At 39.9% G+C, this 27,951-nt stretch overlaps 1 protein-coding gene across 1 annotated transcript in view; it reads left to right on the top strand.

The window, feature by feature from the left end:
- Positions 1 to 219: 219 nt before the first annotated feature.
- The window catches only part of LOC129720681 (potassium channel subfamily K member 10-like), a 214,004-nt gene continuing 186,272 nt past the window's right edge, over positions 220 to 27,951 (top strand). Inside the window, exons 1-2 of the mRNA XM_055672240.1 lie at positions 220 to 1,223; positions 1,299 to 1,692. The gene's annotated coding sequence lies outside the window, so the exon portion shown is untranslated. The remainder of the gene's footprint in view (positions 1,224 to 1,298; positions 1,693 to 27,951) is intronic.

Raw genomic sequence — 27,951 nt, 5'->3', positions numbered from 1 at the left:
ATAATTCAAACTATCGCCGCTGTTGGATGCAATCCAATATTCTTCACAAGAGCAACCAGCATCCGGTTCAAACTTTGCATGTCAGTAGATGCAAGTCAGCAGATTTCTCTCAGCTCAGCAGTGACTCACTCTCAGCTATTCGACACATGCGCACTCTGGTCTTTGTTGAAAAGGACATTCTCAGCTTCCCCGCCCGTAGGTCCTGGTGCTAGCTTTCACTTGAACTCCACACTGTCGACAGATTCGCTGCATCCATTTGCTAGTTTCAGTGAACCGCGGAACGTCAACGGAGTAATAGCCCAAATTCGCCGAACTGCCGTTTCGGTCTTCCTGCTCGAAGTGGTATTCGCTGTGTTTCCTCACCTCTGGCATAGTGCAATCATTTAAATCGATGTCAGTGAGTTCAACTCGGAATGCCGTGTGTTTGCAGTATATACTTTTTCGCTGAGTGTTAACCAATTGCTATACGTGGAGAATTCGTAGTTACGCTAATTTTCCTATATATTTTCCGTTAATAACACGGGTTCAATTCAGATGCAGATCTTACATGCAGATATATCCATCAAAAATGACATATTCCAGTAATAACCATAATCATCAAATTTTATGAAGTGCTTCCGAAAGTTTCGGGTGTTCAGATGTTATAACATAGATATCGTCTGGCAGATATGAGCAACCGCCTCTTACAGGATTATTTGTGTACTGTGTGATATAGGAGACGCAGCAGTGAAACTCGATGTGTTGGTGTTGATTGGTTCTATAAGCATTTAAATACCTGCGAATGTGCATGCCTGCACTTCACAAGGATTAGATGTACGATCCTGACCACTATTGATGTGATGTGATGCAGCTAGTGGTCGCGGAGGTAATTCCTAACACAGATCCAGTGCAGTGCTAGATAGGCTTAGCATTCGTTCGTCAGTGAGCTGTGAATGTGATTGATTATAGATTGCAGTTGTGCGAACGGGGAATAAATTATTCATTTATAACAAGACCGAGTGGCGTCGTCGACGGTCGGCGTATCAAAAGGGGAGCACTGAAATTGGTTCGTGTGAGATAAAAGGGATTATGCTGTTTACTGGTACACCAGAAATCGACAGCAGCCTGATGCTGTACGATGCTAGTTGTTGGTATATGTGGTAGTTAACCTATTGGACTACAACGAATAGTAATAATTGTGCTATTTTAATAAATGAAACCATCCAAATACTAATCAACAGCAGGTAGGTTGGAACCCATAATTTATTTAGTTACCACCAGCAGTGCAATTATCATCAGCATCCGCTTTTTATTCAAAGCGATTTCACGGTACATGATTATTTGAAGAACAACTAAATAAACGCGAACTGTGCTTCATAGTTTCATGTCGTTCTAACATGTGTCTATGTAACTATGGGTTATTGTCTGAATAATGTACAATTTTGGTTCAAAATAACACAAAAATTTAAGTGAAAAGGAAAAAAACCTTACTGTGTGATTGTCACTGGTGGATCCCGCGAACGTTGTTGTATGAAAAATGAAAAGGTGCCGTGTATCGGATCAAGTTAATGTTATGGTGGAATTCGAAATTTGTTCATACACAAGCTGGATTTCGTACCTTCACCAATGTTTGAAAAAAATTACCATTTGAATTATTTCAGAGAAACTGTGGATTCAAAATGAAAACTAATTTATTTCATCTAATCTTTTAAGGTAGGTACCAGTAAATAACCAGAGTTTTGAGCTGTGTGACGTACTTACTAGTGTTATAATTCAAGCAAAAACGGTAATCAGCATTTCCCAAATTAACAAAAAATCTTACTATTACCACGAAGAACCCTAAAAAGTTTTTGTATTTCTTTTTCACAAACTTGTTTTCGTTTTTTTTTTGTTTCTTCACACACTTTTTAATTTTTAATAAAAACATGTTTTGTGTATGAATTCAAACTCACCGTGTTGATAAAACAATGTTTTGGAATGTTAAAACTTTATATTAGAGAAAGTAATTACGCACTCAAGAATTTTGTAATTAACCATTGTTGCATTTCTTGAACAAAACTATCGGTGATTTATCATGATCTAACATCGAGTACCACCAGGTTGCTGAATCATGCTTACCGATGCGTCGGAAAACGAAAAAGCAGCATGTAAATTATACAGAGTCGCTTTACTCTTCTTAATTTCAAGCTGGTAACTTGCAAAGTTGCTTGCAGTGCAAAGAAAACATTAAAATTACAAATATGAATCAGATTCATCTATTATTTCAAATAACGATATGTTTAGATAATTTTACTCTCATACATTATAACTCTCTCGTAAATATTTATTACTAGTTGTTCGTCTATGAATTGACGAAACCAGTCATAAGAAAAATTCAAAATGAAACAAAAAAAACGAGAAGGTCTAAATAATTAAAATTAGTTAGGATCAAACTATCAAATAGTAGTAAATTTATAAAACAACTCAAATACAAGTTTCATTTTGCTGTAACAAACGTTTAAATTTGGACAAAAGCTGCATATGTTACGTAATTGCGTTTCGGTCCCTGTTGTCATCCATTTTAATGTTCCTTAATGAGAGAAAAGGACGCCATTTTGAATTTCTGGATAAGCCGTTTCTAGCGATTTTTGATTTCCTTTTATCTAAAATATAAATTTATGAAAAAAACGTAGTTACAAGTTTCACAAACTCAACACAGAACAAGATCCAAAATTATTTGAGTTTTTTTTCACAAAAGCAAAGTATGAATACGGATCCAAAAACGCGAAATCGACTGATCTACATCTCATAAAATTGAACTAAACTTCTACGACTAGAACAACTCTTATTTGTGGTATGTTCATGTGTTTGTATACTGACACCTTGTAAAAGTTGCGATCATTGACCGCAAAGCCTCCGGCTTAAACAAGTTTAATAAGTATTACTCTAATGTTTCATGAAGAACTTGAAATTACAGTTATTTAATAGTATTGTTAGTTTTGATTCATTTTCCTACATTCTTAAACATAAAGCATGCTATCATCGTAAAATCGCGCTTTTCTTAAAATGAGTTTGTTAATGAATGTTTTTGTATGTGTGTTTTTTTTTTCGACGAATTAAGCGATAACGGCATTGTTTTGATTGTTTGTTCTAGTATAAGAGAAGGTTTCCGGAAAATTGTTAAATTTCACCTACAGCTTGATTATTCGAACCATCATAAACCTTATAAGGAAAGAACGTTTGACTATTGCTTTCAAAGTATCATCCAACAGTTGCAGAAATGAAAATACAATTAGTTGAGACCGTAGAATATTTTAAACTAAAACCTCATATAACAAACTAAGCACCTACACAAGCAAGCTGGTAGTGTACACGAAATTAAATTTTTTCTAAGTTTTTTTTTTCTTCATCTATAATTTATTTGACACGGCACAAATACAGTTTAATGTTTAACGGCGCCAATTATATCTGGAAGCTTACTTTCTAAAATATCTTAATAACTAAAAGCAAATTTTTTATCCTCGCTGCCGACTACGAGCTGAAACTAAATCTAACTCAAAGCTAGAATGTTTTGCATTGAAAGCACTGATTTGTTGTTTGATGGTTTTCCATCGCCATAGGTAAGCAGCATATTGAATATGTTCCGCTGCTGGGCCAAGATATTACGGACTGGCATATTGGGTTGTCTCCCTCGGGACCTGAGAGTATCGTGCGGGTCTAGTTGCTGTTTCCGGATCCGGGGTCTTAACGTGTTCTTGTCGTTTGGTTGGATGTAGGCGGAAGGGAATAGGATTAAACTGGGGCGTGGATGGATTACAGGAAAACGTATATAAGGGACATGTAGGATAGGTCACGGCTCGCCAAGACATCACGAACAGGAACAGCCGGCTGCCTACTTTCGGCCTGCAGGGAAGCTATTAATTTAGACCTGGCGTCACGGTGTACAGGGCATGACCAAACCACATGCTCTATGTCGTGATAACCCTCACCACAGGCACAGATACCACTTTCCCCGAGCCCAACACGACGGAGATGCGCATCAAATCTATAGTGATTGGACATAAGCCGGGACGAATCACGCAAATGAAATCCCGACCTACATCCAACCCCTTGAACCACGGGTTCGTCGATACTTTGGGGATTATGGAATGTAACCACCTTCCCAATTCCCCTCTGGTCCAAGCATTTTGCCAACTGATGATCGTATTCTGACGTACAAGTGCGAAAAATTCATTAAAAGCAATTGGTCTTTCATAAATATCACCGTTTGTTGCGCCCACCTGAGCCAAAGAGTCCGCTTTCTCATTGCCCGGTATCGAGCAGTGAGAAGGGACCCACGCTAAGGTAATCGCTAAGGGAATGATTTCATTCATACATCTTACATGCAAACAAAACCGCTTTCAAAGTTCCAGTTTGCCTATCAAACTGGAAAATCCACTATAAGAGCGCTTCATACGCTGGTCATGAAAATTGCAGAGGTGGGAAAAATGGTTCACTATAGTGAGCGGATCAAAGCGGTTCCGCTCACTAAGATGAGCTAGTTCTTTTTAACAGCTCACTCGCTCTTTTCGTTCCTACAGAATTTTTGGTTTTTATCAGTGTAGCTAATTATCAGACACCACAAGCGAGAGCCAGGTGAAAGCTTTACACCCGATTTGCCAAGCGCAAGGTCGCGCGCAAAATTACAATAGAACTCCCAGAAACAAGCTGCCACCAAACGACTGCCCTGATATGCATGACTTGCATTTCTCATCACCCAGCCACCAGTCAGCCGCAAGAGCATGCGAAAAAACGAATTGCAACAGTCCATACACAGGTACACGGGTTGGGTAACGCCGAGTACGCACACGAATGGATGTGGAACGGAAAGAACGAAAGAACTGATTCACTGATCTGGCAATCCGCTCGCAGGCTGATCAAAAGATTCAGTTCTTTGAAAGAGCGTAATCTTTCGCTCTCAGAAGAACTGGTTCTTCCGATGGCTCTTTTGTTCAGCTCGCAGGCAATCCGCTCGCGATCAGAAGATTTCGATCTTTTAAAGAACTGATTTTCTGATCAGCTCGTGAGCGGATCTCTTTCGCTCTTTTCGTTCCACTTTTCGTGTGCGTCCCGGCGTTAGCTAGCCCGTGTGCTGTGTGTGAACTGTGGCAAGTAGATTTTATTTTTTATTCCCGCGGCTGATGGATGGTTATGCATAGGAGAGCAGACAGCCGGCGGCAGCTATTTTCTGGGAGTTCTATTGCAGTGTCGCACGCCGCTTTGCGTAAAACATTCATATGGCTCTCGCTTGCGGTGTCTGATCAACAAAATCAGCTTCAGCTTTTTGCTTGAAGTATGGGGTGAGTTACCGCTCTTTAAAAAAGAGCGATAGATAACTCACTCACTTTGAAGAACCAGCTCTTTAGATCAGTTCGTGAGCGGATTGCCCACCTCTAGAAAATTGTAAAGTCACTTTCAGCTAAAGAAATTGCTCTGTGCTCTTTCTTGGATATTGAAGGTGCTTTTGATAATGCGTCCTATTCTTCAATCTCTAGTGCAATGAAGAACAAAGGATTTCACACGAGCATTGTTAACTGGATTCATACCATGCTTGCAAAAAGAGAAATCACTTCTGAGTTGGGAGGTTCGTCTATTACGGTAAGGGCAATGAAAGGATGTCCGCAAGGAGGTGTTCTTTCGCCACTTATGTGGTCTTTGGTGGTGGACGATCTTCTCAAAAGCTTAGAAGCAAAAGGTTTCGAAGTTGTGGGCTTTGCAGATGACATAGTCATCTTGGTAAGAGGAAAGTTCGACAACATAGTTTCGGAAAGAATGCAGGAGGCTCTTGAGTATACCCAGTCTTGGTGTATAAAGGAGGGTCTCAGCATTAATCCGACAAAAGCTGTAATTGTACTTTTCACTAGAAAGAGGAAATTCAATCTAAAAACTCTCAAGCTTGGAGGAGTAGAAATTCCATTCAGTGAACAGGTTAAATACTTAGGAGTTATCCTTGATGCCAAGCTAAACTGGAATGCACATCTTGACTATGCAATCAACAGGGCGGTCAGTGCATTATGGTTGTGCTCTAAAACCGCTGGGAGAAAGTGGGGCTTGAGACCGAAAATGGTGATGTGGATATTCACATCTATTATACGTCCAAAACTGACCTACGCTGCGTTAGTGTGGTGGCCAAAAACCAAAGAGTCCACCGCTAGAACAAAGCTAGATAAAGTTCAACGACTTGCGTGCTAAAACAGGAGCAATAGAAAGCACCCCGTCAAAAGCTCTTGATGCAATTCTTCATCTGCTGCCGTTGTACGAATACGTGCAACTAGAAGCAGAAAAGAGTGCCTTGAAGCTAAAAAGAACAAAAACTATCTTGTCAGGTGATCTTGTGGGTCACCTGACAATACTGGACTTTTTCAAAAGAGGGCCAGTGATGAGTATGAATGGAGACTGGATGGCCCCTCAGGATAACCATGATATTCCCTACATGGTATGCGAAACGTCGCGTGCAGACTGGGAAGTCGGAGTTCCTGATGTCCGTCCCGGTTCAACGATATTTTTCACAGATGGCTCAAAATTAGGTACCAAAACTGGTGCAGGAATCTTTGGCCCTGGAATTAATATTTCAGTGGCAATGGGACACTGGCCAACAGTGTTTCAAGCAGAGATTTTTGCAATCCTTGAATGTGCGAATGTATGTCTGACTAGGAAATACATACATGCAAATATTTGTATTTTTTCTGACAGTCAAGCAGCACTGAAAGCACTTGATGCTTATAAATGTACATCCAAGATTGTCTGGGAATGTATTCTCACATTGCGACAGCTATGTCAAACAAACTCAGTAAATTTGTATTGGGTTCCAGGACATTGTGGCATTGGTGGGAATGAAAAGGCAGACGAACTTGCAAAACAAGGATCTAACTCACAGTTTATCGGCCCAGAACCTTTCTGCGGTATATCAAACTGTGCAGTGAAAATGGAGCTTAAACGCTGGGAGGAACAAAAGGTGATAACCAATTGGTTTGATGTCAAAAAGTGTTCCCAATCTAAAAGATTTATCACACCAAACGAGAATCATTCGACAAAGCTCCTAGAGCTCAACAAAAGAGCTCTTTGTACATACGTCGGCCTAGTAACGGGGCACTGTCCGAGTAGATATCATTTAAAGAACATAGGCCGGGTTCAGAATGATATCTGTCGCTTTTGTAATATGGAAAGCGAGACATCGGAACATCGGCTGTGCAGTTGTGGTGCATTATTTAAACGCAGATCAAGGTTTCTTGGCAGTGGCTGTTTACAGCCCAAAGAGATTTGGTCTTTGAATCCTGGGAAGGTGATTAGCTTCATAAACCATATTTCACCTGACTGGGAGCGTGTCGATGCAGGTACCTGATCACTCAACAATAGTGGTCATTGTATTTTGCAAGGGGACACGTATAGCAATTGACTGGGATATATATTACAAAAGTTCACATCAATGGACAACGTAATTGTAATTCCCTAACAAAAAAAAAAAGGTAATCTGAAACGATTTTTCGGATAAAGCACTCAGATGTTCCCGTATTTTCCCCAGGAAATACGGAGAGTGCTTAACATCTTTCATCGATCGGAGAGCCTCAATGGAACTGAGACTGTCCGTAAAGATGAAATAATGGTCCGTGGGCATTTTTTCGATAATCCCTAGGGTGTACTTAATTGCAGCCAATTCTGCGACGTAAACAGAAGCAGGATTATCGAGCTTATGGGAGACGGTTAAATTGTTATTGAAGATACCGAAGCCAGTGGACCCATCAAGAAGTGATCCGTCAGTGTAGAACATATTGTTGCAGTTGATATTTCGATATTTATTGAAAAAAATTTTGGGGATCTGCTGCACGCGTAAATGATCCGGGATTCCACGAGTTTCTTCTATCATGGATGTATCGAAAAACACAGTAGAATCAGAAGTATTTGATAAGTCGACACGATTTGGAATATTCGAAGAAGGGTTAATATTTTGGGACATGTGATGGAAATACAATGTCATAAAACGGGTTTGAGAATTAAGTTCGATTAACCTTTCAAAATTTTTAATCACAGGACGGTTCAAGACCTCACATTTTATAAGAATACGAGAAGACAGGCTCCAGAAGCGGTTTTTCAATGGTAGTACTCCAGCTAAGACCTCCAAACTCATCGTATGGGTCGACTGCATGCAACCTAAGGCGATACGCAAACAACGATATTGTATTCGCTCCAGTTTGATCAGATGTGTGTTTTCTGCGGAGCGGAAGCAGAAACACCCGTATTCAATAACAGACAATATCGTTGTTTGGTAAAGCCTTATAAGGTCTCCTGGATGGGCTCCGCACCATTGTCCGGTTATTGTACGAAGAAAATTCACTCTTTGTTGACATTTTTTCATCAGATACCTCACGTGACAACCCCAGGTGCCTTTAGAGTAGAACCAGATACCAAGATATTTGTGTACCAAAACCTGAGAAATCGTTTTACCCATTAATTGTGTTTGAAGCTGAGCAGGTTCATGCTTCCTAGAAAAAACTACTATCTCATTCTTCTCCGGAGAGAATTCGATACCTAGCTGTAAAGCCCAAGCAGACAAATTGTCCAAGGTATCTTGCAATGGTCCTTGCAAATCGGCAGCTTTGGCTCCTGTAACAGAGATTACACTGTCGTCTGCAAGTTGTCTTATCGTGCATGAATTTGCCAGACATTCGTCGATGTCATTTACATAAAAGTTGTAAAGAAGGGGGCTTAAACATGAGCCCTGGGGAAGACCCATGTAGCTAATGCGAAAAGTTGCCAAATCGCCGTGCGTAAATGCATGTGCTTTTCGGACAACAAATTGTGCAAAAAATTGTTTAAAATTGGAGAAAATCCTTGTCGGTGAAGTTTGCCCGAAAGAATGTCAATAGAAACGGAATCAAAAGCCCCCTTAATGTCCAAGAACGCAGACGCCATTTGTTCTTTGCGAGCATACGCCAGCTGAATATCTGTTGAAAGCAGCGCAAGACAATCATTCGTCCCTTTGGCACGGCGGAAGCCAAATTGAGTATCCGATAGTAGGCCATTTGATTCGACCCAATAGTCTAAACGACGGAGTATCATTTTTTCCATCAATTTCCGGATACAGGATAGCATTGCAATCGGCCTATAAGAGTTGTGATCAGAAGCTGGTTTCCCTGGTTTTTGAATGGCGATCACCTTCACTTGCCTCCAATCCTGCGGTACAATGTTTTGCTCCAGGAACTTATTGAACAAGTTCAACAAGCGCCTCTTGGCATTGCCGGGTAGATTCTTCAACAAGTTGAATTTGATTCTATCTAACCCAGGCGCGTTATTGTTACAGGACAGGAGGGCAACCGAAAATTCTGCCATCGTAAAAGGTGATTCTATCGCGTAGTGGCCCGGAGACGCATCACGAACAATATTTTGCTCAGGAACAGAATCCGGACATACTTTCCTGGCAAAATCAAATATTCACCTACTTGAAGATTCCTCGCTTTTTTTTGACCGTTACGCGATTCCGCATTCTTCGGGCTGTGTTCCAAAGAGTGCTCATCGATGTCTCCCTCGACGTCTCGTTCACGAACCGACGCCAATATCCGCGTTTCTTTGCTTAAGCCAAGCTTTTAGGCTTGGTATCAAGCTCCGAATACCGTAAATAGTCGCCAGGTATACCTCCCTTCTGGTAGGCCAAAAACGCGTCGGATCTTTGCGTGTAGACATCGGAGCACTCTTGGTCCCACCACGGAGTGGGAGGCCGTTCTTTAATCGTTACGCCGGGATATTTCTTCGTTTGGGCTTGCAACGCGGCGTCGAGAATCAAGCCCGCGAGGAGGTTGTATTCTTCAAGTGGTGGATGATGTTGAATCGAATCGACCGCTTTTGAAATCATTTCCTCGTATAACTTCCAATCGACATTCCGTGTGAGGTCATACGGAATGTCAACTGGTCGCATGCGAGTTGACCCGTTATTAATTGAAATAAGAATAGGCAAATGGTCGCTACCGTGAGGATCGAGGATTACCTTCCATGTGCAATCCAACCGTAGCGACGTCGAACATAAGGATAGATCCAAAGCGCTTGGGCGCGCTGGAGGTTTCGGGATACGTGTCATTTCGCCGTTGTTTTAAATAGTCATGTCGAAGTCATCGCAAAGGTTATAGATTAAAGAGGAGCGGTTATCATTGTAAGGGGAACCCCAAGCCACGCCATGAGAGTTGAAGTCTCCCAAAATCAAACGTCCCTAAAAGTACTCCTCCATATGGGGTGTCTCGATCAAGGCGAATAATATTAAAATCATGGAAGTTGAGATCAATATTTGAAGTAAGCCAAGTTTCACAAAGGGAAAATGCATCGCATTTGTTTTTATTTATCAAAACTTTGAACGAATCAATTTTTGGTAAAATACTTCTACAATTCCACTGTAAGACAGAGATAGAATCCTTCATATACGCAGTTGAATTAGGCATCGAAGGATACAATCGCTGCAAGGAGGGGCCATTGGGCAGTCAACTGCTTCAAAAATGATCTAACTGTTGAGAGAAATGCTGTAAGAAAAATTTTAATTAGATCGGGTACATTGAAAGTTTCAAAAATCCAGTCCACAATGTCAGAAAATTTCACTAATCCAGAGTTTGTTTCATCAACTGGATGTGCAAAAGGAACAACTGGGGTTTTAGATGTTCCTGGCAGTGCTGGGAACTCCTTCTGGGACTTTAAATTTGCAAGCCCAGGAGCAGTTTGCTTCGGTTTTTCCGCAGCACTGTTTGGTTCGCATGTAACTTTCATTTCACTTTGAGAAATCTTAGGACCTTTTCTGGGAAGTTTAGGAGAGGAAATATTTTTCCTCTTTCTAGACTCCCCAGGATTGGCGTAAGATGTTCCCGCTGGTGAATCGTCAGAATCGGTTTCATCAGAGGCAACAGATCATAAGGGTTTGATGTAATGGGAGAAGTGGTAACGGTTTTCTTCAGCATCTCAGCGTAAGAACGCTTCGAACGCTCTTTGAGAGACCTCTTTATTTTATCCCTGCGCTGCATGTACACCGCACATGTCGAGAGCTCATGCTGACTCTCCCCACAGTGAATGCATTTTTCAGCATTTTTACTGCAGGAATCATCCGCATGATTCTCCCCACACTTGCCACAACGTGCCTTATTGCAGCAGTAGGCGGCTGTGTGGCCTAACTGCTTACTATTCAGGCAGTTCATGACGCGAGGCACATATAATCGCACAGGGAGACGAACCCGGTGGATCGAGACGTGGCTTGGTAGCGCTGACCCGGCGAACGTAACTCGAAACGAGTCTGACGGGGTGTATACTGTTTTGCCACCGATGATCGATGCTGACCGCAATTGCTTGCAGTCGAGCACCTTTACATCGGGACAGGTTTTGTTTTTAAAGCACCCTTTGGCACTTTCCAGTATACACTCGACGGACAGACTCGAATCGGTTATGACACCGTCGATCTCCACGTCTCGTGCGGGTATGTAAACGCGATACTCGCGTGTGAAGAGCTCAGAGCATGCTATATCGTTGGCTTCTTTCAGGTTACTGACCACGACACGGAGCTTGTTAGGCCGGACCTTGGAAATTTCGGTCACGCCCTTGTACTCCTTCGTCAGGTCTTTAGAAATCTGCAAGAGGTTCAACTGTTTCGATTTCGGTCCCGCCTTTGGCCGAAAATAGACAGTATAGCTGCCCTGGGCTCCGTCTGGGTAAAGCCTGGGGCGAGGGGGGACTGAAGAATGAACAGGGGAGAGGGTAACAGAAGGGTCAGGGTCAGAGGGGTTCGGGGATGGTGGCGCGAGAGGCGAGGGATCTACATCCATCCCGCTAAGTCTAGCGCACTAGCGCCGACAAGAGCACGTACCTTTTTACTTCTCCCTTCCAGTAAGGTTGGTTGTCCGATCGTTCGAAGTTGCAGCCGTTACAGCCAGCAGCACCAATACAGCAGCACCAAACAGCCACCAGCAGCGAGCCAGGTGTGAGATCACTCCACACAGCGATACAACTCACTGTCAACTGATGGCTTCTTCTTTTTCCTCTTTTGTGTCTCGTCCACTGCTGTAGCACAATTCAGCCAGCAGCCAAATTGGCTTACGCACCAGCTGGTAGTCACGATGCGAAACAGTTGCACAAAGGCGCGACCTTGAACCCGGATTTATTTCACTCGACCAGGCAAACAATGCCAACACTTGTTCACACGTCTTTTGTTTTATATTCTATCGGAGCTATCACCGATCACACGTCCGATACTGATGCGTGTTCGGCACAGAATGAAATTTTTTCTAAGTTGTTAAAAGAAATCAGAATCACATCCAAAAAGAACCTATTAATTGTCATTCGAAAGTGTTACGCTTAAAATATATCAAAAATACGTCTTACTTTATTGATGTATTTGTTGACGACCATTGGTTTACTCTACGTAAATATGGTAAGAAATGACATTTGTTTTTGTTCTCTCAATAGTAATTATCGTTTCGCGATAATAACTCGAAACCATAATAAATGCCTCAAAAACAGTAAAGCTGAGACAATTCTCAAATGGAGTGATAAATTGAGGTAATTATTTAACTACTTGTTATGATGATTTTGAAAACTTTTGAGAGGTTCCATGACAAATGTTCTATCGACCAACTCCGAGTGACTCCGCTAAGAAAAAAACTTAGGGTAAACAGGTATAATACGCCCCCCTAAGGAACATCGTTAATATTGTAGCTATGTTTATCACAAACAACAAGTTTTTCATGCAGTTGAATGAACTATTTAATTGATAATGCACTACTATTATTTTGTTTTGTGATTACTGTTACACAAAAAGGTCATAATTTCATGAAAAAAATATGACAAAATTGCAAGCTTTCCAATCTACCGGGGCAAAACGCCCCAGATGCAGTACAGGGCCTCCACAGTTATGAGTCAGCTACAATTATGGGTCACTTTTGCATAAATACGTCTATTCTCACAAAACTGAACAATTTTCATTGGCAGTGGTATTTTTTGTTACTCACTTGTAACCTCATTTATACGATTAAAATAATTGAAAGATGAAAATGTCACTAACTACTATAATTCTGCTCGGTGCAAGAAGTGAAGTGACCCATAATTGTAGTAATGTTACATTTTGCGGTGCACAATTGTGGGACAGTCCATATTTAGGTTATTTTTATTACTTTTACATGATAATGCATCAAGACTAAACAAAATAACTTATTATCAAGCTTTTACAACAATAAAATAACTTGCATTATGTATTTTAACGATTTTATAGACTAAATGATTTTGAATGCCAAAAATGACCCATAATTGTCTCTTTTGCTATGTAAGTGATATTTTTCTTCCTAACAGATTTACACGCATCAACTGCAGTGAAACTAATTGTTGATCGAAAGTACACATCAGAACACAGAGATAGATAGTAAAACATTCGTATATATATTTTATATCCATTTTTAAACATTCAGACAACACGTTGACTGACCCATAATTGTAGAGGGCCTGTATAATATGCCCCATGCAGTAGCTTCATATGCCAGCTCAGCAAGCGAAGTGAAACAGCGCTTGAAGTCTCAGAAGCAAACGCTAAAGCAATGAACAAATCAGCCGGGCTAGCGGTGGGGCATATTGCCCGGGAGCTGTACTGTAGCAGAAAGCATTGAATACTTAAGCAAATTATACAATTTTTATCGTTTCTTCACTAGATACAGCTGCTTAGAGGTTCATTTGAGATTTATAAGTACAAAAACCAGGTAATAAACTTTATACATTAGTGAAAAAAACGTTACGGAAACGCTGCAAGAAATTAGATCTGAAGCAGCTCAAATCAAAATTGATTTTTGTTTATTTTTTGCTGCTAGTGACAATTATCAAACTTGCACAGAAGGTCCTATGACCCGCTACGGATTCCCAATAAACTCATGTCTTATTTTTTGTGTGTTTCCCAATAACTGTACTGGGGCGTTATGCCCCGGGGGGCATTTTATACATATTTACCCTATACATAGTAGCAACCTTAGAAACTTCGAAAAGAATAACTGAGAAGAAAAAACTTGAGTAATTTGTGAGAAGAACGTGTACATATATTTTAGCCTACTTTTTGTATGGGGTTTTGTAAATCAACAACCTTTTGTTAAGCAGTTGAAAAGAAATTTCTTTCCCTATCACAATCCTATGTAAAATCCAGGCACTGAATCAGGCAATGAAATTTCTTACTATGAACGATACACAGCTGAAAAGGTATCAGGAACCGAAAGGGACACTAAGTTTATCTTCGTGTGAAAACTGCTGTGAAGCGAAATGTCACTTTTTGATGCAGTGGTTTTATTCAGTTGCAGAAAGAATCAGGCAGTTAATTGTTAGCTCATCTAATCGTGTCTCAGTTCCAAAATGTATTGACTTGCAAGAAAAAAAGAAACAACCAAGTGGAACCGAGCTCACTGACGACAGATAACCTCAATGTGGAGCATTCTCAGCTGTCAAAGTTCCGTTTGATAAAAAGGTGAAATTTCATGACCCCCTTTTCTTTTTAAATGTAAACCCAAGCTTTACATACAAAAACTATCTAGGAACGAGTTTCATAAAACTAGTAAATTAATACTTCAAGAAAAACCTAGCAAACATTTAATTTCAAATAACTCAAAATATGAGTCTTTTTTTGTATGTGAAAACTTACAGGTCAGGGTTGTAAAATATCGTATTTTTTTCTGGAATAAATTTTTAAGCATACTGAAAGATTTGATGTTTTACAAAAGAAATCGTATACCAATGACATTATATAATTCTAGTGGTCCTTTCAAATCATAAAAGAATTTAGTGATAAACCTTCTAAAAGCATGCGATTATAATACTTTTATGGCATGGATAAGTTTTCTGAACAACGTTTTCTTTTAACACCATTATTTAGGGGAACTGCTTCATTATTCGTCTCAGCACATATATTCATCTCATACAACATGAAAACACAATTGAAAACAGGAAAAAACGCATATTTTCTTCTTAAACCAAGCTGCTAATCCATGGAATGGATTCTCCTTAGTTCACTTTAGATTCCTCATAAAGTATAATCCTCAAAAACTCCCTCAAAAGCACTAAATTTGATATTATAGTCGGGCATCTGCACTTGAAAACTCATTTAATTCAATCACCTACCTCAGAAAACAAAATCCGCGTATTGTTCTATACGGCTACAACTCGGGACTCGTTCAGCAGCCAACCGAAGTTTTTTCATCACTAGCGGACCACTTTTTATTTTAATCACTGAAAAAAATCACTCACTACACTAAGAGTACTTTAATCTTCGAAATGTTCACCTCAAATTTCCTAAAACAAGCTTAAGTTAGCAGAAATACAGTCGTGGAGAAAAAAATAAATACACTTGCAGTGTTGGATGATTTTTCGTATTTGCGCAGTGATTTTAATTGTTGTATGATGTTATGTTACGTCATTAAGATCTGCAGACACTCTTTTTGAAAGAAGAACGGAGAAATAACTGGAGAAATTCCATTGTCGGTGATTCCGAAATTTTTTTGCGTGAGTTAGTGTTTTTAAAGTGGCGACAAAAATAAATACACTATTGAAATATATATACAAAACAATCCAAATTAGCTTGATTTCTCTACATATTGTTAGCATAGTGATTTTTTACGTTACAAAACTCACTTTCAAAATTTTGTGGCCTGTTTTTTGTTTTGTAAAGCCATATTCAATCTTCGTGGAATGTTTACCCCCAGATTTTCACGAGTAGAAGCTGAACTAGCGACTGTCCGACGTTCCATAAGTCTGTTTTATTCTTTGGATGATGCTTTGCAACCTAGACTTTCCCCATCTTCCATAGAATTTCTAAAGGATTTAAATTAGGAGTCTGCGCTGGTCAAACTAATAATTTTATATTTTTGTTTGAAAATTATCCGCGTATTTTCAATACTGTATGTTATACTATATTATACTGCATAAAGATCCAGCAAAGTGGCATGTTTTCTTCGGCATATGGAAGCAAAATCGACCACCTAGGAACACAGAAAACTTTATTCTGCTTCAAAAGCGACACATTTTGGCAAGTACTACATTTTCTAAAAAGTTTGTAGACTAGGGTGCAACTAAATGGCATATCGTGTTTTGGTCGGATGAGTCGAAATTTAACCTTTTTGTTTCAAACGGTCAGCAGCTGGTGAGATGACCGGTGAATACTGCCTTCAACGCACAATTAACCACGAAAGTAGTGAAATTTGGAAGTGACCACAAAACGGTGTAATACTGTTTTCTGATGCTGGTATGGAACCCATTGATTTCATAACATAGACTATGAATACTAACGACTGTGTAGATATTTTACGTAGCGCAATGCTTCCGTATGCCAAAGAAAACATGTTTCTTCGTTGGAGAGTAACGATCCTAAACATACAGCATAGAAAACACGAAGATGATTTTTGAACAAAAATATAAAATTATTAGTTTGACTAGCGTAGCCTTTTAATTTAAATCCTTCAGAAATTCTATGGAAGATTGGGAAAGTCTAGGTTGCAAAGCATCATCCAAAGAATAAAACAGACTTATGGAACGTCGGACAGGCAGCGTGAAATGCTAGTTCAGCTTCTACTCGTGAAAACCTGGTGGTAAACATACCCGGAAGATTGAATATGGCTTTACAAAACAAAGGACAAGCCACAAAATTTTGAAAGTGAGTTTAGTAACGTTAAAGGTCACTCTGGTAATGATATGTAGAGAAATTAAGCTAATTTGGATTGTTTTGTATATATATTTCAATAGTGTATTTATTTTTGTCGCCACTTTAAAAACACTAACTCACGCAAAAAATTTTCGGAATGACCGACAAGGAAATTTCTCCAGTCATTTCTCCGTGCCTCTTTTGAAAAGAGTGTCTGCGGATCAGAGTGACGTAACATAACATCATACAACAATTAAAATTAGTGCGCAAATACGAAAAATTATCCAACACTGCAAGTGTATTTATTATTTTCTCCATGACTGTATATGAGGAATTTCTACAATTCCTAAATTTCAACTGTATGTAAGGGGAGCTGCGTAGCCGCAAGGTTACAGAGTCCGCTTTGTCAAGCGGATGGCCGTGGGTTCGAATCTTCGTAGAACCAGGCCATCCGATGTCAAAAAGGACTTAAGGCGTGGGTTTATTCTCAGGCTCCCCACCAGTTACCCATTCTTTACGCTGAAATCTACAATACCTTTGCGCGACTTCCTCTTAACAAAAAATAAGTCCCTCTTATTAATAAAAATTGGGCCAGAAGGACGCACAACGAAACTTCTCCAGGGAATTATAATTGGTAATATTTGGCAAGAGGAACGAGTATCTGTATAGTAGAACAGTAAGCGTATAAGGAAGAGTATCACATTACACACAAGCACTGATGAACAATAATAATAAGCATGCCACTTCTCAATAGCGGTATTGCTTTTAACAGAAGAGCACCATGCTGGAGACGTCGCGGATTCTTCGGAGCAAGCAGTTTATAATTAGAAATTAAGAACAATTGTGAAATAATTCACTTCAGGTGGCCGGTCATGTTAGATTTTATATTATTTCTAAGATTATTAATAGTTAAAATCACCCAAATTAGAATCCATCTCCATTTAACGTATTTTGTAAATGCACCCTAAATGACTGCGATCGAATCGCACCTTTCTACAGCTTCCGACTGGGGCTTGTACTTCTATTCAGCTCAGTTAGTTGTTCTCTTTGATTATGACCCTCGATCAGACCGGTCACTATACCCGCGTTTGCAAATAAATCCCGTTACAATCCCATACAGGAAAAAAAACTGTATGTATTTTCATCTGTTTTCACTGCGTTGAAGAGATTAAAAAGTTGCCAAATCAGTTTCTGTTAATACGAAAGAATCATACTGAAAATATTAAATTGTTCCAACATAATTGACATAAATCTACAGCACTGTAGTGGTTACCTAGGTTACCAATTTTGCACGTAAACAACTGCAGCAGATATCTAGGTTACCTACTACGACGGGCTGCGGCTACGTTCATACATGATAATGTGATTCATTCATGATTAACAGTGTGATGAATATGGGGGCGTCGTGAGATGAATAATTGAGCAGTGATTCAAGTTTTGAGAGAGATATGGAAGCGTGGTAAAAAATGGTTTGTTTTACAAAATTCAGGTTAAACCTAGCTAATTTTACTAAATATACAATGCTAAACGATTCCATTAGAGCACGTAAGCATCTTAAGTTTATTTGTTCAATGATTTCGTGAAAATTTGGTGTTTAATCCGTGCATTCTTCGTGGATATTAGCTTAATGAGATGGATAATGGAGCAGTTCCCCTACTTCATGAATCTAGTCACAATCGAAAAACTCCAATACCTACATTATTTTGTACTTCCGGGTCCAATCCATGTCCTTTCATTATTTTGGAAGTAGCCAACGTTTTGTTGACCGCTACTGTTTTATAACGTTTTCATGTGCGTCAAACTATTTCATCGTCACTAAATGTCTTCAAAATTCCAGCAAAACTGATAGTATACTTATTTTCTATTAGACATTTCGGCCCAACAATTTTTCCACTAATTACAAAACAATTCGTCAAACTTTTCGATCTTACACTTCAAGAAATCCAGCTCTTCGTGTCCAAATCAAAGTGATATTTTATACCGTCAAAAAAGTTGTATTCGAACTTTTTTCATTTGACATATTTCTATGATACACTATACTATCGTAAAATAATCCAATTTTATGCGCTCTAGAATATTTATTTCGGATTTTCTCTTGAGAATATGATGAAGAGATTGTTAAAACAGATGTCATGTCCTCCATTCCGCCTCCCAGATGATCTTGAAATGCGATACTGATCTCACAAGCCAGTCGTTGTATGTTCGAGTCCCAGATCGGTATTCAAGATCATAACGCTAGCACCACAATTATACTATACACCTTATAATAAACAGAAGGATAAATTTAGGTAGTGGGTTTTTAGACTCATAAATAATTCTCTAAAAGGAGGTATGCATTTTGGCGTAGGCTCTATTCAGAAGCATTGTAGCTCAGATACCTTTGGTTTTACAGCAAAACTGTCTAGGAATTATTTGTAGGAGCTATTGTGACTTTGCGAAAAAAATTGCGTTGGTGAACAAATTTATGGAACTAAAATAATTCTAAATAAACTCTGAATTTCAATTTAAACAAGACGGGTTGAATTTTTTCTTAACCTTTTTTTTCAAGAAACTTCGAGTTATAACAAAACTTTTGGTGGAGAGTCCAAGTTCGGAAAAATGTGAGTCAAATGTTTCAGAACAAGTTTTTAATTTTAACATTTCCAACAATCAGGCATTGGGAGAGCGATCCCCAAACACGCGAGCCAAGGGTTTTCGACTTCGTAGCTTGATAGTAGCCATCGCATACAACCACCTGCAATATTTTTTTCATAGGGTATCGAACGTCTTCGTCAGTGGTTTTCTTCGGCCCCCTTTTGCATAAGATTGCTGCAGAAAAACTGCCGAAGAAAACCACTGACGAAGACGTTCGATACCCTAAGTACTTTTGCAAAAATAAAGCGTTTGACAAAACACGTCTAAGCATCGGTTTCCCGAGGTGTTTTCACGAACACGGGAACACTCGGGCCGGTGTTTGCCGAAGGACTGCTTTATTTAGAACGCCGTGGGTTTTTTGCACGCACGTTATTTTGCGCGCCGGAACATACGTAAGCACACCTGGATGCACCCGAATGGAGGGCTTTGCTCTCAAATTGACCACGTTCTGATTGATGGACGGCACTTTTCAGACGTTACAGACGTGAGGTCGTTCAGAGGACCGAACGTTGACTCGGATCACTATCTCGTAGTAGCCAAAATCCGCGCCCAGCTGTCCAACGTGTTGAAATCCAAGGCAACGAGGAGGATGCAGTTGAACATCCAGCGGCTATCAACTGAAGGAGTGGCTGCAGAGTACTCGCAGGAGGTTGATGAACGGATTGAGGAAAGAGTTGAAGGGAACCTGAATGAACAGTGGAGAAACATCCACAGTTCGATCAGCACTACATCGCGAGAAGTGTTAGGTACAACTGCGGCAGCTGCGTCCAATGAGTGGTTTGACGCTGAGTACCAGCGAGTGACGGAGGAGAAGAACCACGCCAGGAATCACATGTTGGCCACGGCTGTGACTCGTCAGAGCGTGGGTAGATATCGAAATGCTAGAGCCGCTGAAAAGAGACTCCATCGTCGGAAGGAACGAGAGCATTGGGAGCGTATTCTTGCGGAGGCGGAAGGTTGCTTCTCCAGGCACGATGCGAGGAGCTTCTACAAGAAGGTCAACGGAATCAGGAATCGAAACGTGTCAGCCTCTGTCATGTGCAACGATAGGGAGGGGAACCTGATAACAGATAAAACAGAGGTGGCCAGGCGTTGGAAGGAACACTTCAGTGTGCTGTTGAACGGTGAGAGAAACAGTGGAGCCGAAAGGAGCAGGATGACTATTGAGAATGATGGTCAAACTGTGGATCCACCATCCATGGACGAGGGAAAGAAAGCAGTGAAAGGAAGGACGGCATTCCCGCCGAGCTCTTCAAAGTCGGGAGCGAACAGCTGTATCGTGCCATCCATCGGATTCTCTCCCGCATCCTGTTCCACAGACTGAGGCCGTTGCAGGAGACCTTTGTTGGCGAGTACCAATGCGGTTTTCGAGGGCGACACTCCACGACGGACCAAATGTTTACCTTGCAACAAATCCTCGATAAATTTCGAGAATTCAACTTGCAGACGCACCATCTGTTCATAGACTTCAGAGCAGCGTACGATTCAGTTAAGAGAAATGAGTTATGGCAGATTATGCTCGAACATAGCTTCCAAACAAAGCTGATTAAGCTGATACGTGCCACCCTTGAAGGTTCGCACATGCTTCTAGGTTTTGCGGATGATATCGCCATTATTTGTATCAATCGTAGAGCAGTGGAAGAGGCCTTCGGACCTCCCAGGAGGGAAGCTGCGAGATTAGGGCTTGTCATAAACTCTGCCAAAACGAAGTACATGGTGGCTGGCAGAGTGTGTGGTAGTCCGTCGGAGGTTGGTGCTGCGGTGGTGCTAGATGGGGAAACATTTGAAATAGTCGACGAATTTATTTACCTAGGAACATTAGTGACATGTGACAACGAGGTTAGCCGTGAGATAAAGAGGTGGATAGCAGCCGCAAACAGGGTCATTTACGGATTGCGTAACCAGCTAGGGTCCAGCAGTCTGCAAATCCGTACTAATACGTATGTACTGATTCTTCCGGTGGTTCTCTACGGCCATGAATCATGGACGCTGAAAGAGGCTAATCGGCGAGCTCTTGGTGTTTTTGAGCGTAGGATTTTGCGTTCAATCCTTGGCGGCAAACTAGAAAATGGTGTTTGGCGCAGACGCATGAACCATGAAGTGTACCAGGCATACAAATCGGCGGATATAGTCAAGCGGATAAGATCGGCAGGCTTCAGTGGGCTGGGCATGTAGCGAGAATGCTGGATGAGCGTCAAGCGAAGGCTATATTTAGCAGGAACCCCGATAGAGGTCGTCGACTTCGGGGTAGACCCCGCACTCGTTGGATGTGTGCTGTCGACGAGGATGCACGCGAAATAGCTGTTAGGGGCGATTGGAGGATAGCAGCCCAAGACCGAGGGACATGGCGACGAATTCTGGATTCGGCACTGGATCGCTAATCGGTCTGTCGCTTTAAAAGTAAGTAAGGGTTTTTGGTTTGTATCAGCACTGAAGGGTAATAGAAAAACCTAAATTAATCCACCTAGCGGTCAGACCCAGCCTTTCTCATTCAAACTTTTATTTGTAAAAATAGATTTACATGAACGCTTCAATCCAATAAATGTGTATTCACTCTTTAGGTTCTAAAATATTGATGTTGTAATCTATACATATAAAAATGTAGTCCGGTCTGTCTGTCTGTTTGATCCATATAGGTTCGAAAACTACCGAACCGATCGACGTGAAAATTTGTATGAAGGGGTTATTGGTCCCGATAAAGGTTCCTATGATAGATTGAGACCCCTCCTTTTTCTGGAAGGGAGGGGTCCAATACAAATGAAACATACATTTCTGCACAACTCAAGAACAAACCAAGCAAATGAAACCGAATTTGGCATGTGGATGTTTTAAAGGGTAACAAATATGTCCATATTGGTTCGACACCCATCTCTCTTCCAGAAGCACATGTTTCTGCACAAATTTCTGCACATCTCGCGAACTAATCAACTAAACCATATTTGGCAGGTGAATGTTTTTAGTGGTAACAAATATGTTCCATAATCGACCTTAGGCAACATTTTGGATTGTAAGATGGCAACTTCCGGTTTAAGGAAAACAGCCAAAAATGGCCGATTTCCACCCAATATAATAATATCCGGATAAAAAATAAGGAGGAGGAGCTAAAATCGACCACAGATACCATTTTGAATTCTAAGATGGCGACTTCCGGTTTCGGAAAAACAGCGGCAAACGACCAAATATCACCCAATATGGGTATTTCCGGAATCTTAATGATGCGCTGGAGCCACAAATCGACTACAGGATAGGATGGCAACTTGTGGTTCCTGGAAAACCGCCAAAAAAGGCCGATTTCCGCCTAACATGAGTATCTCCGGATCTAGAATGATACACAGCAGCTGAAATCGATCACAGACCTCATTTTAGACCTCAGGTTGGCGACTTCCGGTTCCTGGTAAACAGCCGAAAATGATCGAATTACACCCAATATGGGTGTTTCTTCAACCAGAATGACGCTCAGAGGCCAAAAATAATCTTATATACCATTTTGAAATCCAAGATGGCGACTTCCGGTTTGTGAAAAACAGCCCAAAATAACCAAATACCATCCAATATGAGTATCTCTGGAACCAGAATGATGCAATGAGCTAACAATTGACCTCAGGCACCATTTTGAATTGCTAAATCGCAACTAATAGGTAACAGTCAAAAATGACCAAATAATACTCAATATAGATATTTCCGTAATCGAGAGGATGCATAGAAACCAAACATTGACTCTGGACACTATTTTGAATTTGAAGACGACCACTTTTAGTTTCTGGAAAACAACCAAAATAACTAAATACCTCCCAATATGAGTATTTCCGGTGTCAAATTGATGCCAGAAAATTTGCTGAAAATGACCGAATACCACCCAATATGAATATATTCAGAATTAAGGTGATGTACAGAAGTCAAAAGTCGAGGATGTTGTCATTTCGATAAAACCAATCATTTCAAACGATTTGTTATTTGACTTTGATCATATCCTATGGCCGATTCGTCGTGCATTTTCAGACTTTAAACACATCGCAAGGAATCAATGAATTTGGAACGTTCAAATAGTACGATACCACATTTAATTTATGTTGAGGCCACATATATCGACAAAAGCAGGTATAGTTTTAACTAGTCTTTGAATTTCTGTTTTTTTCCTTTTGAGCCACATATCAAATTGTTATGAAGTTTATTATTTGTAAGTTTGAGAGATGACTCGTTCGTATGACACTAGTTATGTTCAAATAAGTCATGTAATCTTTGAGGTAATAGACTTTCGTTGTTTTATTAACAATTTAATACATAACGGTTGCTTGAGTTCGATTATAATGAAATGAAATGAGAACGTATAGGGCAGCCAAACTTTGAAACCACGTGTTCAACCATGATTCATTAGTTTACTATTAACTAGCCCGCTCATCTGATAATAATATTGATAAAATCGGTTTTGTAGTTACTGAGATAATGAAGTTTCGTGATTTTCACATTTCGGTACATTACAGACGAAGTTACAGTTCGATTACAGTAAAATTTAATAGGGTGTTATGAGGCACCTAGACCTTTCATTTGACACTAATTTTGTGAAAATCGGGTCAGCCATCTCTGAGAAACATGAGTGAGATTAAACAGTCTTCACAACGCGTTTCTTTTCATAACTTTTCAACCACAAGTTCAATCAATTCAAAAGTTAAGGGTTTTCTGGATAGCCCGTTCATTTGAAACCAATTTTGTTCAAATCGGTTGTGTAGTTTGCGAGATGATGATGTTTCATGATTTTTACATTTTGATACATAACCTTCAAACTAAAAATCCGCTTACAATAAAATTGTTGGGACAACAAGACCTTTCATTTGCAAGTAATTTCATGAGAATCGGTCCAGCCATCTCTGAGAAAAGGGAGTGAGAATAAAAATCTGCACATACACACACACATACACACACATACATACAGAAAATGCTCAGCTCTTCGAGCTGAGTCGAGTGATATATGCCATTCGGCCCTTTGGAGCACTTTTATACTTTCGGTTTTGCAAGTGATTGCTATACCTTACTAGGAGAAAGGCAAAAACCCGCCGTGGCATAGCCTGAAACACACACGCGGTGGTATGATGTCTTATATTGCAATTATGTTGAATAATACGAGTATTCCTGAAAAAAGTTGGAAGTCAGAAATTCAGACTTATTACCTATTTCAGCTTAAGAATAGTTGAAGAGTTTGTTTATTAAACATGACCGCAAGAATAACGTAGAACTACGAAAGCCTATCTTATGTCAATGTTTTTCTTGCTAAAGAGTAAATTTTTGCATAAAAGCTTTTTACGTTACTACTGAGAGTAAAACTTCCGGTAGCCGTAACGAACAACTAAAACAAAAAATCGCAAACTAGGAAATGGCAAGGTAAGTATAAAATTTTCGATAGCTGCACCGCCCAGTAGAGCGATGAAGACAAACAAAAGCAAGACCTCACACACTTTTTGGCGTAATTATTATCGCTACCGATAAATGACAAACAAATAAATTGATTCAGCTATTTTTGAATATATTATTTCCAATAGAGGTGTTTTGTAAGGAAACCGTTAAGGAACGATGATTTAATTTTTGTGTACGAGCCAAATGATTTTTTACGATAAATTGGCGAAAAACTTAAATCTTAAAGCATGCGACTGTTCCGTGTCCGCATTTGTCGCTTCAAGATATATATGGCAACGGCGGAACATCGGCTTCCATCTGGAAGACCGGTTTCGACAAGCATCCTCATTTGTTTTTTTTTTATGAGTGAAGTGTATAAGCCAGTTTTTTAACACCAGCCTGAGATAAAGTTGAGTAATAAATAGCGCGCGCTTGGTATTAGGGCATTAGTTACGCAAAGCACCGAAGAAACATTGAAAATTTCACACGCCTACAACGAAGCGAAGCACGTTGTATCAGAAAAATATTTTTTCGGCTGTTATTTTTCTATCAACAATCATTCTAAAGCAAGCCGCGTTTTATGTACTAGAGAAACAATCCAATTAAAAACCATCAGTGAAACTGTCATCGAATCATTCCATTTTATTATATATTCGTCAAGTTAACTATTTTTCTCGATTTCAATTGCCTTGAATACTGAAAATGGTACAACAGTTCTTAGAATGACTTCTAGCTTTTGTGTACTTTGATACACAACGATTTATCACCAAACGTGTAGTTACTAATGTAAAATTCGCATATTAATAACACTTTTAAACAAACATTGTTTTTAGATCCTCTACAGCTGGTTCTGAGTTAATTGATGGTATGAAAAAATAGTAAATGAAACCCTTTGACAGCTGTTTTCGGCTCTATCGATAGGAAACACATTTCAGTTTCATCATAAACAGACAGGATGAGAGCAGTTAAAACTGATTGCAGGCTCTGTCAGTTGACAATATCCAATAACAAAGCGTAAAAATTCTACTCCTGAAACTTTTATTTATCTCTTTTGAGGATATTTTACTATTCGATGGCTTCCAATGGAACTGAGTTGTTGATGATTAATATCTCTCTTTTAATTTTGATTTCATTTGACAAGGTTTAGTACGTATTATTTGATTGCAGTAGCGCGCTACGCGTAGTTATTTATTTAAATATCGATGCCTGAAAGATGTAGTGGCCAACATGAAAATCATTACCAGATACGGACCACCAGCGCACTCCGTAATAGTAGCATACCCCTGCAGGAAATCTCGTCAGTTGGTTCTCTATCAGCAGCAGAAGCTCGCACCATTTTCGTCAGATAACCGTCCCGTTCCACATGATGCAGCACAGCAACAGTTCTTTTCCGGCAACAGCAGAATGAGTTTCTCTAGAGCAAAGTGCGTCAACAAGCTTTATTGTAGCATAACGTCATCAATTAATGTGGAGTTTCCTCCTATCCTCGCTTTCAATTTAGAACTTTTTTACAGTACGTTTGCTTGAGAAGGTTTCACAAAAAAAAGATATCCGGCAAACAAAACCGATGCAAGTGACAATAGAATCAAACCGCAACGTTGGTTTTGTGGCTCGTTTCATTATAATTGTGACTATTCCGATTGTAATGGTAATAGTGTTAAAAAACAAAGAAAATTTCTTTTTCTTTCCTGACGATGAAATGCAGTTACAGCTTAATACAGTGACCTAAATAATAGTTACTGATAAGAATATTTGTCATAAATTGCACGTTCAGTGTTGATTCCAACTCCTATGTATAGTGAAAGTGAGAACAGCTTCGACAAGTGTTTTGCTAATGGGTGACATTTAGACTGCAAAAAACACTATCCAGTCATTCGAGTAATCGACGTAATCGCTTGAATGAACAATTTTATCTATGATCCATGCCGTTGGGTACAATCCGCTAATTAATTCAAGAGAATGAACTAGTTAGACTCATTTGAAGGGTTTTTCACTATGTCCACTCCTTCGAAAAAAATCTGTATGTCACAAATCATCGAACCGGAACACAAGCGAATCTAATCAAGACACAATTAACTCAGCTAGAGAATGACTCGACCTTCCAGCTGGTCTTGAAGTACGATGCATCGCTAACAAGCCAGTCGTCGTAGGTTCGAGTCCCGGCTCGGGAGAGACTGTCAATGTCAGTAGGATCGTAGCGCTAGCCCCGCAATTGTCCTGTACACTAAAACATTTAACTGCAAAGTCTTTGTATAACAAACAGAAGGTCGTGTTCCGAATCGGGATGTAGCACTAATGCTCTGCTATTTTTTAGAGAATGACTCGTTACTGAGATGCAGTACCGGAAGTAATATTAAATGTAATTACATTTTGACCATCTTGAGTTCCAAGAATGAAGGCATTCCTGATAATTTTTAAGTTGCCCCAAATCGTATCGCCGACGTTGCTACTAGCGATGAAAACCGACTAAATTATAATGTATGAGAAGCTCATGGGTGCAGTAACATCAAGGAGACTTTTATTCTTTATTCTTTATTCGTTAAAAATTCATCTGACAAAAATAATCTTAATGAATATGGACTAGTCAATGTCTTTAAAAACTACGACGAACTCTCATTGCAAACAAACGATGGTGTGTCGAAATCATAAAGATCTTCCACTTCGGAGAATGCTCGGATGCAGCAAGCTAACGGGTCGTTGAATCCGAAATTAGTTCGGTGAAAGCCAGGTTGTAACAATCCAGTAAAGCGAAGAAGACACTGTGAGGCCCGGAAATTCAATTTAGAAAGGATTTCTGGTGAGTCGATTTCGGAGTTTAAAAGTTTTGCTATGAACACCGCTTGCTGAACTTCTCTGCTTTGTTGCAATGTGTCAATCCCAAGCAGACGACAACGATCAGGATATGGAGGCAGGTTAATCGGGTCACGCCACGGGAGATTTCTTAACGCAATTCACCCGAATCTTTTCTGCACTCGCTCAAGTCGCAAATTCCAAACTATTTGTAGGGGGCCCAAACTAAGCTGGCATTTTCGAGGAGTGGCCGAACGATAGCACAATACAACGCCTTCAAGCAATGGGGATCCATAAAGTCGCGCGCAATTTTCGATACGAAACCAAGTTGTCTCGTCGCTCTAGCGATTATGTTGGTACGATGTAGATTGAATGTAAGTTTAGTATCCAATCAAACTCCGAGGTCACTAACGCGGTCAACTTTTGTTAAGGGTTGATTATCGATTTGATAGTTGAATACAATTGAATTCATTTTTCGGTGAAAGGTCATCACTTGACACTTGCTAATGCTAATCGTCAAC

This window comes from Wyeomyia smithii, chromosome 2 (assembly GCF_029784165.1).
Source record: "Wyeomyia smithii strain HCP4-BCI-WySm-NY-G18 chromosome 2, ASM2978416v1, whole genome shotgun sequence".
In the NCBI taxonomy this organism is placed as follows: domain Eukaryota; kingdom Metazoa; phylum Arthropoda; class Insecta; order Diptera; family Culicidae; genus Wyeomyia; species Wyeomyia smithii.
Note: the sequence above shows the minus strand (reverse complement) of the source record. Positions and strands in the feature narration are given on the sequence as shown.